Here is a 14,729-nt window from a genome sequence, read left to right on the forward strand (position 1 = left end):
TTGTGGTTCTATTTGTGACAAATGAGATCAGTAGAGTCAGGGGCGTAGCTAGGGGTGAGGGGGGGGGGCAGGGTAAGTCTTGTGGTTCTATTTGTGACAAATGAGATCAGTAGAGTCAGGGGCGTAGCTAGGGGTGAGGGGGGGGGGGCAGGGTAAATCTTGGGGTTCTATTTGTGACAAATGAGATCAGTAGAGTCAGGGGCGTAGCTAGGGGTGGGGGGCAGGGTAAGTCTTGTGGTTCTATTTGTGACAAATGAGATCAGTAGAGTTAGGGGCTTAGCTAGGGGTGAGGGGGGGGGGCAGGGTAAGTCTTGTGGTTCTATTTGTGACAAATGAGATCAGTAGAGTCAGGGGCGTAGCTAGGGGTGAGGGGGGCAGGGTAAATCTTGGGGCTCTATTTGTGACAAATGAGATCAGTAGAGTCAGGGGCGTAGCTAGGGGTGAGGGGGGGAGGGTAAATCTTGGGGTTCTATTTGTGACAAATGAGATCAGTAGAGTCAGGGGCGTAGATAGGGGTGAGGGAGGGCAGGGTAAGTCTTGTGGTTCTATTTGTGACAAATGAGATCAGTAGAGTCAGGGGCGTAGCTAGGGGTGATGGGGGGGGCAGGGTAAGTCTTGTGGTTCTATATGTGACCAACAGATCAGTAGCGTCAAGGGCGTAGCTAGTGGAGGGGGTGAGTCTGGTGGTTCTATATGTGACACTCTGATAAGTAGAGTCAGAGGCGTTACGAGTGGGGCTGGGGGGGGGGGTAAGTTTTGTGGTTCTGTATCTGACAACTCTGATCAGTAGAGTCAGGGGCGTAGCGAGGGGTGGGGCGTGGGTTCGCCTGTGAGTCCTTTTCTTCTCTGTCTTAAAACTTTAAATCTCTTGCCCAGAAGTGAAGGCATCTTTTCTAAGAACGCAAAAATTACTTAAGTCATTCGATTAGGGACGGCGTGGTCGCGTGGTAGAGCGCTGGAATACGAACCCAAATGTCTCGAGTTATCATCCCTGTGTTCGAGACCCGTTAGACATCCATGAGCCCACCCAGCTCTGATGGGTAAATTAAAAGGATCTGGGCGAAGTGCTGACCACACTATTCATTCATATGCCGAGATCACTGGACGCTTGTAGTTGTGAAAATATATACACTGCGATTTTTTTTAAATGTCCAATTTTTAAAGAAAATTTTTTTAAAGACAATTCCACTTTTCATTAATTACATGAAATGTTCTAATTGACTAACAAACTTTCTCATTTTAAGGTAACCTATTGAAATATGCACCGTTGATAGTCTCTTTCTGGTTGATACCGTGTATCGCGTATTTTGTATTTTGGTAAGTGTATGTGTAGGGCCTGTATTTCAATTCATTGTCAAATAAACATGCTCTATTCATGTATGATTTCGTCTTTAACTATATCCTTAATAGTTTAAAAGTATATACATTTTTTACGACCGTTTTTTTTATCTTTCGCATATAAATTTAACGTATGCACGTTATTTTTAAAGATTTTTGTTTTAAAAACACTATAATATTTTTTTAATTTATTAAAAAGATTTGATAATAAAACTAAGTACACGTATTTTAAGAAGAAGGTTTGAATTGGAACAATCCAACAGCAGCTGGGTTGTTTGTTTCTTTTTTGCCATAGAATGTACTTGAATCCTTTTTGCCTTTCACCAAACTGATGTTGTCTATCGCAAACGAGATTATATTTTTAAACCAATGCGTCTCTTATGTACCTACATTCTGATTCAAGACAATTCTTTATTTATACATGTACAAAATATATTACATGCTTTTACATTTTTTTAAAAAAGTAACTACATTAATATTTACGCGGGTTAAATTCAACTTGCAAAGTATTTATACAAGTCACTCTTAAATTTAATATCCTCAACATACACACTCGTCTTCTTTCTCTATTACTCTCTCTCTCTCTCTCTCTCTCTCTCTCTCTCTCTCTCTCTCTCTCTCTCCTTCGCTATGATATATTTAGACAGGTGTAATTTAATTAATGCTCTTTAACCAGAGATATCACAGCAAGTTATAGAATCAAACATAAATCGCACCATTATTGCAAATATTTAATTTTATTAATTTTTCCCCAACATTTTTCTTATCATTCCAATCCCGGAAATCAAACTCACGAAGTTCGAGTCCAGAGTTTTTTCTAGGCATCCCTCCGGTTTGGCGGAGCCCCCTCCCCCCTCCCCCCCCCCCCCCCCGAAGAAAGACTACCACCCCCCCGCCCCGGAACGAAATGAAATTTATATAGAAAATATATACTTTTAACAGTGTCCGCCTCCCCCCCCCCCCCCCGCTGAAGAAAGACTACCGCCCTCCCCCGCCCCGGAACGAAATGAAATTTATATAGAAAATATATACATTTAAAAGTGTCCGCCCCCCACCCTCCCCCGAAAATTTCAAGTGCCACCACCCCCCCCCCCCACACACACCCGGAAAAAAAAGTCTGGAAGCGGAGAAAAAAGTCTGGAAGAAACACTGTTCGAGTCTACTTCTATAACACCCCCCCCCACCCCCACCCCCCCCCCTACCCCCATTCTAACCAACTTCTTATTTTTGTTATATAACTCCTCCAGCAGTGACCGGAACAAGGACGATAAGGACAAGGACGACAGCGGCTCCCATAGCGGACACTCCCTGGAGACGGCCATAACTGGCGTCACGGAGTCGACGGCCGTGACGGAAGCCGCGGATACGCTCTTCACAGCGGCGTCCAGCGACAAGACGGCCAAGGACTAGCTGGGGGGGGGGGGGGGGATAAACGTATAAATCAAGACAAGACGACCAAAGACTAGCTCGGATAGGGAAGATAAACGTATAAATCAAGACAAGACGACCAAGGACTAGATGAAATATAGAAAGGGGGGGGGGGGGGGGGGGTAAACGTGTAAATCAAGACAAGACGACAACGGACTAGCTAGGATACAGGGGGGATAAACGTATAAACCGAGACCAGACCACCAAAGACTAGCTCGGATAAAGGGGAGATAAACGTATAAACCGAGACAGGTCGACCAAAGACTAGCTGGGATACAGGGGGGATAAACGTATAAATCAAGACAAAACGACCAAGGACTAGCTGGGATATAGCTGGTGATAAACGTATAAATTAAGACAAGACGACCAAAGACTAGCTGGGATATAGCGGGTGATAAACGTATAAATCAAGACAAGACGACCAAGGACTAGTTGGAAAACAGTGGGGGGGGGGGGGGGGAATAACGTATAAACCGTGACAAAACAGTAAATGACGAATGAGGTTTGGTAGGATAGTGAGGCTATAAACATATAAACCAAAACAAAACGATAGAAGAATTAGGATAGGAATGAGATTGACTTTTCAACCAAGAAAGAAAAATACTAGGATATGGAGGCTACAAACTTATAAACAAAGACAATACGACAAAGGACAAGCTAGTTTAGGCAAGCGACAAATTTATAACAAAGACTAAAAGACAAAAGATTTGCTAGGATAGTAAGGCGAAAACCTTATAAATCAAGACAAATCGACGCACGACTAGTTAGGATAAGACAAAACGACGAAATATAAATTAGGATAGTGAGGTTATTTATCTATAAACCAAGACAAAATTACAAAGTACTAGTTACGATAGGGAGGCGACAAACGTATAAACTGAGACAAAACAACGAAATATAGATAGGATAAGGTGTAAACAAACGTGCCAATAACATTAGACAAATCGGCGAAGACCTAATATTACAAAGTGTGTTGTGTCGAACAACAAATTTGTGTATTTAAACAAAAAAAGATCACTAACAATGATAATCCGCCGACAGACACACCAGCGGAGGTAATGATGGGTGTTAAAAAATGCAAAAAAGACACATTACAAATTTAGACTAAACAGTTTTTAGAATATGTTACTATAGCGAGACACATATAAAAAACACACATTTCTTAGGATTAGCTAAACTAATGTATAATCTTGGCAACTCACTTTAGATACAAAATAATATAATTTAAATAGATAAAACTGACGGATATTTAAATAGATACAAATGGTGAATTATCTAATAGATGAATGTATATTATTACAAGATTAATTTGATAGACTGTTGCGTGATTAATTTGATAAAGTGGTGCTTGTTTTCTCAGATAAACTGATGCATGATTACATATATATATATTGATGCATGATTACATTGATAGATTTCTCTATTAGATAGTGAATAGGAATAACCGCTTAGACTGACACATAGATATGACTAAAAGGTAGAGACTACTGGATCGGCGAGGTGAATCGTCAAAAAAAAAATCTGTAATTATATAGGTCCATTGAATGTAGATTATAAAAGATTAAACAGTAGGATTTATTTGTGAACATAATGTTGTTTGTCCTATTGAAAGAAAATAAATGTCATTTTTTTTTTAATTTGCCTGTTTTGAATATTTAATTCATTTTTTTATTTGTTGAATGTTTTATAATGAGACTTTATATCCTTGATGGGTTTAATATCATTTGGTGTTCACATTATTTAGAATTTCTGTGAATGAGGTAAGGACAAAAGGATATTGTAATGAGGAAAACGATATAACAAAGCATCACTTTTATAATGAGGATTTACGTTAGTAAGGGCGAATTCATTAAACAAGGTTCAAGTTTATGAATCGGCAGAGACGTAGCGACAAGGGGGGTACATATGTCCCCGGGCGCTGACCCTAGGGGCGCCAAAATAAGCTCATTTTAGCTGGTATTTTGAATTACAAATATATAAAAATAGATACGGGGGGGGGGGGACGCCAAATTGAAAGTTTGTCCCCGGGCGCCGGAAGGTGTCGCTACGCCTCTGTGATGCGGTGGTGTATGCTAAATCAGCGAAAGGATTTAAGTTACAGTTTAGGGGTTTGTATTGCTGGAATGACTTAACGTAAAGTTAGAATATGATCAAGTCGAAAAAGGGATGTGACAGGGGATCTAACTCTGATCCTAACCTTTGTCTAGTTCTTAGTATTGGCTACTCATTTCATGACAAATAAATAATCTGTGTTTACGTTTTAATTACGAAAGTAATATTAGCAAAACAAGTACATTCTTTGCGAGTTATATTAATTTCGTAACTAACATAACATGATAACATATCTATTTCTTAGTCTGTTTTATTTAGACTAATCATATTACTAAGAATAAATAGTTTGATAAGTAACTTGAATGAAAAATGCTAAAAATATAATAAATTATTCAAGACAAGATGAAATTAAATTATCATTTGATTTTAAGAGGACTTAACCAATCTGACGCTTTATATGTTGATTTTTAAAATCTTTTTTTTTTCTTTTTTTTTATCTTTGGTTGTAAAGAGTATCACTTCCAGAGACACATAAAAATAATTGCGCACCAAATAAACAAATGGGCTGAGGTTTTGTTAACATGCCACCCGACCATTTCAATAAAAAATTGAGAAATGCTTATCAACACAAACTTAAGCAAGGTACATTCATTATTTCCACCGTTTTCCACCGATGTGAAGAAATAGTCTTATATCGACATTGCTTTAAAATAGCGGAACAGAATTTCTAAAATGTTCAGAAAAAGAATGTTAATTTATTTTTGAAAAAAATAATTAATTTTGTATTTCGAACTTTTTTACAAAACAATGAATTAAAAAGAAAAGATTATTTTCTTTCCTTTTCTTTCTATTTTATTGCTTTTCAAATATTGTTTTTTATGACGCCATTGTGCATGTTATAGAAAATGCAAAACTTTTCACACATTTTATGCTTTTGCACCGCTTTGCACCATCTTTTGACGATTAAAAAAAATCACTTTTTGTTTACATTAATTTTAATGTCAGCTAAATCACTCCCACTTAACAACTTTTTTGTTATAATTAATCAAATTAGGACACACTAATCAATACTTGGAGACATGTCCGGTAAAATTTGCCAGACTTACTTACGACATTTATATATTTTAGATTTATAGTTTTAACTAACTAATTGAAATAATAATGTTATATTGTAACATTATGAATGTAAATACGACAATATAAACTCATTTAGATCTGGATCTAGGTCTAATTGGATTTATCAATAAAGAATTCGTGTAAAATTGTTGGTTGAGAAATATGTAATCGAATCGAGTTTTTTTTTTTTTTTATAATTCACTATACTATTTATTTTTTTATTTGTATTTGATATAGAATGTTCAGGCTAGTCTCACCACTAGGTTCAGGATTACGGTTAGAATCTGGGTAAGAGTTAACATTACAAAAGGAATATCAACAGAAAAAAAATCAGCTTCTGTGCAAGTTTAGATTAGCTTTGTGAGTAACATTACATTGTTACATGTTCTGCATACATAAAGTAAAGTAAAGAATCTTCTTTAGACCTAGAGAGCCATTTGGCCGATGAAGTAGAGTTTATATATTTCTTGACCTCGTCATATGAAGGGAAAGTGTGGTCAGCACTTTGTCCAGCTGACTTTTTCCAAAATGAGTTAGTAACTCAACAGAGCTTATATGAATTAAGGGACATTCTACTGACTGTATACTTAACCAATACGGAAACACTATTTTCCAGAATCGAACACTATATTCACATAATTTTTTTTTAATAAATTTGTGGAACTATACGTTTAGCTTGGCGGTAATCTATTCCACAGAAGGATGACCGGTTTAATATACAGCCTAGTCTTGTTCGCTTGCCTACCAAAAACTTCGGGTGAGTCGGATAAAAATATAAACGCCAGCCACAAAACATCCCCAAGTAGTGTGATACATCGCAATATAGGACTACCCTCTGTGTTATAAGGACAGTGGGATTTACCGGTTTGCTGGAGGAGAGGGCTAAACTTCTGACGCACCTAGTAAATAAGCCGCATCGGCACGAGGGTTCAAACCCGGGACGACAAGTCTTGGAATCTGTCGAAAGTTACTTAGCAGGTGTCGCTAATGGACTCCTCATATATATATATATATATATATATATATATATATATATATATATATATATATATATATATATATATATATACATATATATATATATATATATATATATATATATATATATATATATATATATAATATATTATTATATTATATTATTATATAATATTATATTATATTATTATTATATTATATTATTATATAATATTATATTATATTCTATATTATACATATTATATATATATATATATATATATATATATATATATATATATATATATAAGCGGCTTTTATACTTTAGTATTTTATACATTCTATGACTAAAATGTAAGTGAGAAAATGTACTTGACCCAGGTGTGAGTACCAGCCTAGGACGTCTATTTGTGGTTGTACCCAACAGGATGCACTACGACACCAGACAGCTGGATATTTTCTTTTTTACCATGGCGCATTTTACGGTAGAGGTAAGGTGGTTTTTGGTGTTGTGCGGTAATGTGGTTTTGTCTTGTTTGGTACGCTGGTTTTGTTTTGTTGGATAAAGTGGTTTTTTTTTCATGTTGAGTATGGTGGGTTTTTTTTAGGTTAGGTGATTTTGTCTTGTTTGGTAAGATGATTTTGTCTTGTTGAGTAAAATGGTCTTGGTGGGTAGAGTTGTTTTGTGGTTGTCATGTTGGGTAAGTTAGTTTTGTCTTTTTGGGCAAGGTGGTTTTGTCTTGTTGAGTAAAGTGGTTTTGTCTTGTTGGGTAAGGTGGTTTTGTCTTGTTGAGTAAAGTGGTTTTGTCTTGTTGGGTAATTTGTCTTGTTGAGTAAAGTGGTTTTGTCTTGTTGAGTAAAGTGGTTTTGCCTTTTTGGGCAGGGTGGTTTTGTCATGTTGGGTAAGTTAGTTTCGTCTTGTTGAGTAAAGTGGTTTTGTCTTGTTGGGTAAAGTGGGTACGTCATGTAAGTAAAGGTGGTTTTGACTTCGTGTGTAAGATTATTATAATCAGTTATTGCAGGGTTTAAAATATGGCTTATCCATCATCACCTTAATTTCCGTTTTTTTTCTCCACTGGGATTTTTCACATTGATAAAAAAAAACTATACAAGAAATGTTTAACGCACAGTGTGTATATGGTATACAATACTTCATAAATATATAATGAGATAATTTGTTCCTCTTTATTCCTTTATATTTTAAAGTTATATTTTTTGACAAAAGTTTCGGATGGTCAGCTCCCTGCAAAATTAACAAGATAAATAAATGAGAAGATTTTATAAATGTTTTAATGCGACTCTCTCGTCCAAGTAACGATAATAGTTTAGATGTGTTTGTGTTAGCAAATTGGGTGGAAAAGTAAAGTTCTGGTTTGTTTTGCATTGGTAAACTTGATGAAAATGTAAAACATTGATTTGTTTGCGTTCGTAAATTAGATGAAAAAGTAAACCTTTTATTTTTTTGTGTTTGGAAACTAGGTTAAAAAGTAAAGTTTTGATTTGTTTGCGTTGGTAGATTGACAAATAAACATTTTTAATTATTGCACTTAATAAAGTAGGAGAAAAACTAATTTTTAAAAAAAAATGGTTTATGTTAGTAAAATGGATGAAAAAAAGTAAAGTTTTGAATTACTGCTGTTGGTAAAGTAAATGAATAAAGTACATTTTTTAATTATTGCTGTTGGTAAAGAAGGTGAAGAAAGTAAAGTTTTAACTTATTTATGTTGGTAACGTAGGTAAAGAAAAGTGAACTTTTGAATTGTTTCTGTTGACCAGGTTAAAATCAACATGCCCTGGTTCAATAACCAGGAAGAGCACGAACCGGCAAAGGATAAAATCGTCTATGTGGAGAGGATGGTGACTGCGACTATAACAGTGCCAGGGGACTACTAGTAAGTTGGTATAGCATCTAGACAATTACAAGTTGATATAGTATCTAGACACTTAGAAGTTGATATAGAGGTTCCCAGAAAGATGCGCAACGGAAAGAAGCGCAAAACAAAAAGCGCAATGGAAAAAAGCGCAAACGGAAAAAGCTTTTTTCTGTTTGCGCTTTTTTTCACCGATAAAGCATATAGACACTTAAAAGTTGATATAGCATCTAGACACTTAAAAGTTGATATAGCATCTAGACACTTATAAGTTGATATAGATCTAGACAATTACAAGTTGATATAGTATCTAGATACTAGTAAGTTGGTACAGCATCTAAATACTAGTAAGTTGGTATAGCATCTAAATACTAGTAAGTTGGTATAGCATCTAAATACTAGTAAGTTGGTATAGCATCTAAATACTAGTAAGTTGGTATAGCATCTAAATACTAGAAAGTTGGTATAGCATCTAAATACTAGTAAGTTGGTATAGCATCTAAATACTAGTAAGTTGGTATAGCATCTAAATACTAGTAAGTTGGTATAGCATCTAAATACTAGTAAGTTGGTATAGCATCTAAATACTAGTAAGTTGGTATAGCATCTAAATACTAGTAAGTTGGTATAGCATCTAAATACTAGAAAGTTGGTATAGCATCTAAATACAAGTAAGTTGGTATAGCATCTAAATACTAGTAAGTTGGTATAGTATCTAGATACTAGTAAGTTGGTATAGCATCTAGATACTACTAAGTTGATAAAGCATCAATAGACTAGTAAGTTGGTATAGCATCTATATACTAGTAAGTTGGTATAGCATCTATATACTAGTAAGTTGGTATAGCATCTATATACTAGTAAGTTGGTATAGCATCTATATACTAGTAAGTTGGTATAATATCTAGATACTAGTAAGTTGGTATAGCATCTAAATACTAGTGAAATGATATAGTATCTATACACTTATACATCTGTAAAGCATATGGGCCAGTGGTTCTTAACCTGGGTACGTTCGAACCCCAGGAAATTGGTGAGTCAATCTCAATTGTTCGGCGGAGGTCAAGACAAACACCCAACTCATATGATTCACGATTTGATTTTCTAAGTGTCGACGATAAAACTATTAATAAAACAAATATTTAAAAAAAAACCTTCATTGCAACAAGCTTTTAAATGCACTGTAAATAATAATCATTAAAAAAGTTTAAAAAAACCCACGTTTTCTGATTGAACTAAAAAGTAGAAAATAAATACTATACATCACAATAATGCAAGCGATCACTCTACTATAAGCGAGCAAAAACGTGGGGCGCCGTGATTTTCTTACAGTTTCTAATACTGTTGACTCTCTACAAGCTCCCTAATAAAAGTCAATAGTATTATCTAATCAATAGTAATATAACTTTTACTTCGGCGCCCCACGTTTTTCATCGCTTATAGTAGAGTGATCGCTTGCATTATTGTGATGTATAGTATTTATTTTCTACTTTTTAGTTCAATCAGAAAACGTGGGTTTTTTAAAACTTTTTTAATGATTATTATTTTCTACTTTTTAGTCTTTGTCTGTTTGTTTGCATTAAAATCTTGCTATCGATTTTATCTTTTCACTTTTTTTGGGTAAACGAAGACAACTCGTAAAAAGACAACTCGTAAAAAGACAACTCGTCTTTAACACGTTGTGTGAATACGTTACTGACTAGAACACATAGATTTGAACCCGTGTCGAGTGGGATAGCAATCGTGTGCCCAACCACTCGACCATATCGTCTCCCCCAAACTGGCCTACCTCCTGTAAGTTTAAACTCGGTTCAAGCTAAATTCTCTGCCCCTAAGCCTGTGGCGACATGTGATCGTTCGCTTCACTGCGCGCGAGGTACGCGTCGCTGGTTTTTTTTCTAATGGCTAGCAGAGGAGAATTATATATATAGATTATATAGCGGTCTAAAATGCTCAATAAAATGTTTCCATTGATCAATTTAGTAATAATAACAATTGAATATTCAATGGTCATCCAAAAGAAAGCTTCCCTGAAAATTTCAGCGCGCTAGCTAACTGGGAAGTGCCAGAAATTTCGATCGCAAGATTGGATTGGAAAGACAAACAAATAAATAAATAAACACACAGAGAAAGCAAGTTAAAGAAAACGTGGGAAAAAATAAATAAAAACGTAATTTAGGTTCTTTCACAAAAAGCTTTGATCGCCAAAATATATAAAAGATTGTATTAGGACCAAACAAACGTTGCAAACTAAATAAAAGCTTGTAAAAGGGTTCGGTGAATGCGCATTTAAACTGTTGGGGTTCGGTACCCTACAATAAGTTCAAAATAACTGCATTGTACGCTAGGAAATTGTGCTCGTAGACACCGGTATTGTTAGACTAGCATCTAGAGCCTAATAAAGTTCCCTTTTAAACCTGACGGTCTATAGTGCAAGTGAAGTAGAGTTCACTTGTTTCTGTGACCTCGGCTTATGGAGTGATTTTGTGGTAAGCACTGTGCCCAGCCGCCTTTCTTTCCCTAACGTGAGTTTGGTACCCATCAGAGTTGGGTGGACTCAGGGACGGTCTACTGACTTGAACCCGGATTCGAACTATAGACTTACCAGGTAACAGTCCAGCTATCTACCGCTAGACCACTCCGTGGTAGCTTAACAGCTATTCGTCAAAAAAGCATGGCATCGTTCCTTTTTAAAAAAACTTTATCATTTGTTAACAATTCACTTATTAATTAGTTTATTTATTCAGAAACTATTCTGATTGCTACCTAGATATTGCCAACTAATTACATATAAATAGGGGCCTACGCTTTTAGCGAATGTACGGTTTCGTCCCCTATCCAGTGCGCAACTATGTTTTCTGTTTGTTTTGCTAGTGAGCATCGCTCACGTCTGTCTGTCCCGTATAATAAACACCAATTTCCTCTCACCTCAACCCACGTGATCCAACGGGTTCAGCATCAGCAAGAGCGTGGGAACCACCCACTCATTCAAGTTTCAGGCCAAAGACGACTTTGGCGTCGTCATGATGCTCAGTCTAAGTCATAACAACCTCGAGACCTTCACCTTGGTGCCTGTGGAATGGCTGGGGCCGCAAATACTACGCCAGGACACTATAGTATGTTAGGATTCAATCTGATGGATATATATATATATATATATATATATATATAGTAGTATATATATATATATTATAGTATATATAGATATGTTTTTGCATGTATTTATTAGCACAAAGATATAGGGATGAACACGTTCATTAAAAAATCATTTTAAAATTTATATACATCTATTAACATAAATAATTATAATAAATTGTTGCATGGATGTAAATATATTGTGTGTAAAGATATATGCATTTATGTAACTAATAAATAAATAAATAATAAATAAATATATATATATATATATATATAGAATATAGTGTTATATATATAGATAGTATAGATATATATATATATAGTATTATATATATATATATATATATATATATATATATATATATATATACGTTTGTATATCATGAGCATATATTTAACAAATAATTATGTATATTTAGCAAATATGTATGTATATATATATATATATATATATATATATATATATATATATATATATATATATATATATATATATAGAGTATATATATATATAATAATATATATATATAATATATATATATATATATATATATATATATCTATATATATATATGTGTGTGTGTGTGTGTGTGTGTATGTATATATTTTTGCGAGTCAATGTTACTCTGTATGTACGTGTCTTCGAGTATATTAAACCTAACTAACGTTTTGCCCACTCCACCCACCCTAGTTTGCAGCCATCCATTACGGTAGCAAACAGTGTCAAGGAGAACACTGTAGAAATCACACTGAGAGCGGTACCCGAAGAGAAAATTCCCTACGCCGGTAAAGACTACGGTAATGGTGAAACGCTGAGTGTTGACCTAAAGGGGTGAGTGTTGGGATTTCTACAATTTTCGGGGGTGGGGGGAAGTGAATTATGGGTGAGAGTTGCGATTTTGTAAATTCATGCGGGGGGGGGGGGGCGGAGTTTGGGGGTGACTCTTCGGATTTCTAATTGTATAGGGGGGGGTTGTGAATTATGGGTGAGAGTTGGGATTTTGTGAATTCATGCGGGGGAGGGGGGGGGGAAATTAGGGGTGACTGTTCGGATTTCTAAATGTATGGGGGGGGGGGAATTAGGGTTGAGTGTTGGGATTTCTAAACTCATGGGGGAGGGGGGAATGAGGGGGTGAGTATTGTGATTTCTGATTTCATGGGGGAGGGGGGATGAGGGGGGATACATGGGGGGGGGTGAGAGTTTTATCTCTAGATTTAGGGGGGATTAGGGGTAAGTGTTGGGATTTGTAGGTTCATTGTTGTATGTGAGTAGTTATCTGGGGATGGGGGTGAGATAGGAACGGATGTAGGGACGGAGTGGTCTAGCGGTAGAGAGCTGGACTACTAACCCGTAGGTCTCGAGTTTGAATCCGGGTTCAAGTCAGTAGACCGTCCCTGAGTCCACCCAACTCTGATGGGTACCTAACTCACGTTGGGGAAAGTAAAGGCGGCTGGGCATAGTGCTGACCACACTATCTCTTCATTTGTCGAGATCACAGAAACAAGTGAACTCTACTTCACTTGCCCCACAGACCGTCAGGTTAGAAAGGGAAACTTTACTTCTACGGAATCGATGAGTAAAATGATGAGTAGATTCATTTGTTGTGAGGAATGGTTGGGAGGGTGGAGGGGTGGAATTGTAAGTGATTCATTTAGATTGACACGGAACGCTTGAGTAAAACTATGTTTAGTGTTAGGGGAGTTATGTTGTGCTTTTGGCATAATAAAACATCTTTCCTCGAAATATGACAAAACTTAAGTGTATTAGTTTAATTTGTTTGCATTTTCGCATTTTTTTTTTGGTTTGCGCAGTTTTAAGTTTCGACCCCTATGGTCGGCGCCTGAGGTGCCCCCCCCCTCTCTCTCTCTCACCTAGATACACCTCTGGAAAGAGAAAAAAGGTACAATGCATACATACTTTCGTATGTTTCTAAACCTGCTGTTGAAGGTATACATTTTATGTGTGTCTATTTTTATGTTACGAGGGAGTCTTGCTACAAATGTGTGACGGTGACAAGTACTCCTATATTTAACAGGTATTGTACTGTTTTTAACGACCAACTCTGGTCGACGTACTTTTAATTAACGATGAATCCTTAATCGATACAAAGTTACCAACCCGCCGCACCCTCTCAGCATCCCATTTTCGTGGAAAACAAATGTTTGGAGTTAGTTTGTTAATAGGGGTCGGCGTGGTCGAGTAGGTAAAGCTTATGGTTTCTAAATGAAAATTCTCGAGTTCGAACCTTAGGGCAGATGAGGTTCCGTTAGCTGGGAATAGCCACTATTCTAGGAGAGACAACTGCTGCCTTGTAGTTTGTTCATGGTTGGACAAAGGCTATGGAAGCTAATCCAAAAATGAAAACAGGCTGAAATCGGAGTCAGTGGCTTCAATGGCGCATAACCAGTTGACACGTATACTTAATTGGGGGATCCCTTCCAACACTAAAATAAAGAACAAAATAGAATAAATAGGTTAATTTATGCGAAATATCACGTGTAGCTATTAGATTGTAATACGCGTGTTACTTTGAAGATAGTTCCGGTAACCGGAAATGGTACAATAATTGACGGTGAGTTCCACCTGATTTACCACCAGTAATGTTAGCTAAGCTATCTATATATATAAATTCTCTTCTTGGAGACCCTAGAAAACACCAAGCTGTAAGCTTAGTGACGGCTATTATGGGCAGAATTTAGTTTGAAACTATTTTAAACTTAGGGGAGGTAACTAAGAGGGGGCTGCTTTCACGGGGGTGGGGGTGGGGGTGGGTGTAGGGTAGGGGTTGGGGGAAAGGAGGGTGGGGTTAGTATCGTTCTTAACGAGCT

General features: G+C 36.3%; 2 long non-coding RNA genes across 2 annotated transcripts; both read left to right on the top strand.

The window, feature by feature from the left end:
* The first annotated feature begins 5,822 nt into the window (after nt 1-5,822).
* LOC131929934 (uncharacterized) lies at nt 5,823-7,376 on the top strand. The gene is made up of 4 exons (XR_009384043.1): nt 5,823-5,904; nt 6,172-6,222; nt 6,633-6,691; nt 7,273-7,376. It is a non-coding gene; the product is annotated as an uncharacterized LOC131929934 (long non-coding RNA).
* A 1,299-nt stretch (nt 7,377-8,675) lies between these two features.
* Nucleotides 8,676-12,687, top strand: LOC131929945 (uncharacterized). Its single transcript, XR_009384045.1, has 3 exons — nt 8,676-8,783; nt 11,719-11,878; nt 12,592-12,687. It is a non-coding gene; the product is annotated as an uncharacterized LOC131929945 (long non-coding RNA).
* The last annotated feature ends 2,042 nt before the right edge of the window (nt 12,688-14,729 follow it).

Source organism: Physella acuta, unplaced genomic scaffold (assembly GCF_028476545.2).
Source record: "Physella acuta isolate Inbredline_101_S28 unplaced genomic scaffold, ASM2847654v3 ptg001697l, whole genome shotgun sequence".
Taxonomy (NCBI): domain Eukaryota; kingdom Metazoa; phylum Mollusca; class Gastropoda; family Physidae; genus Physella; species Physella acuta.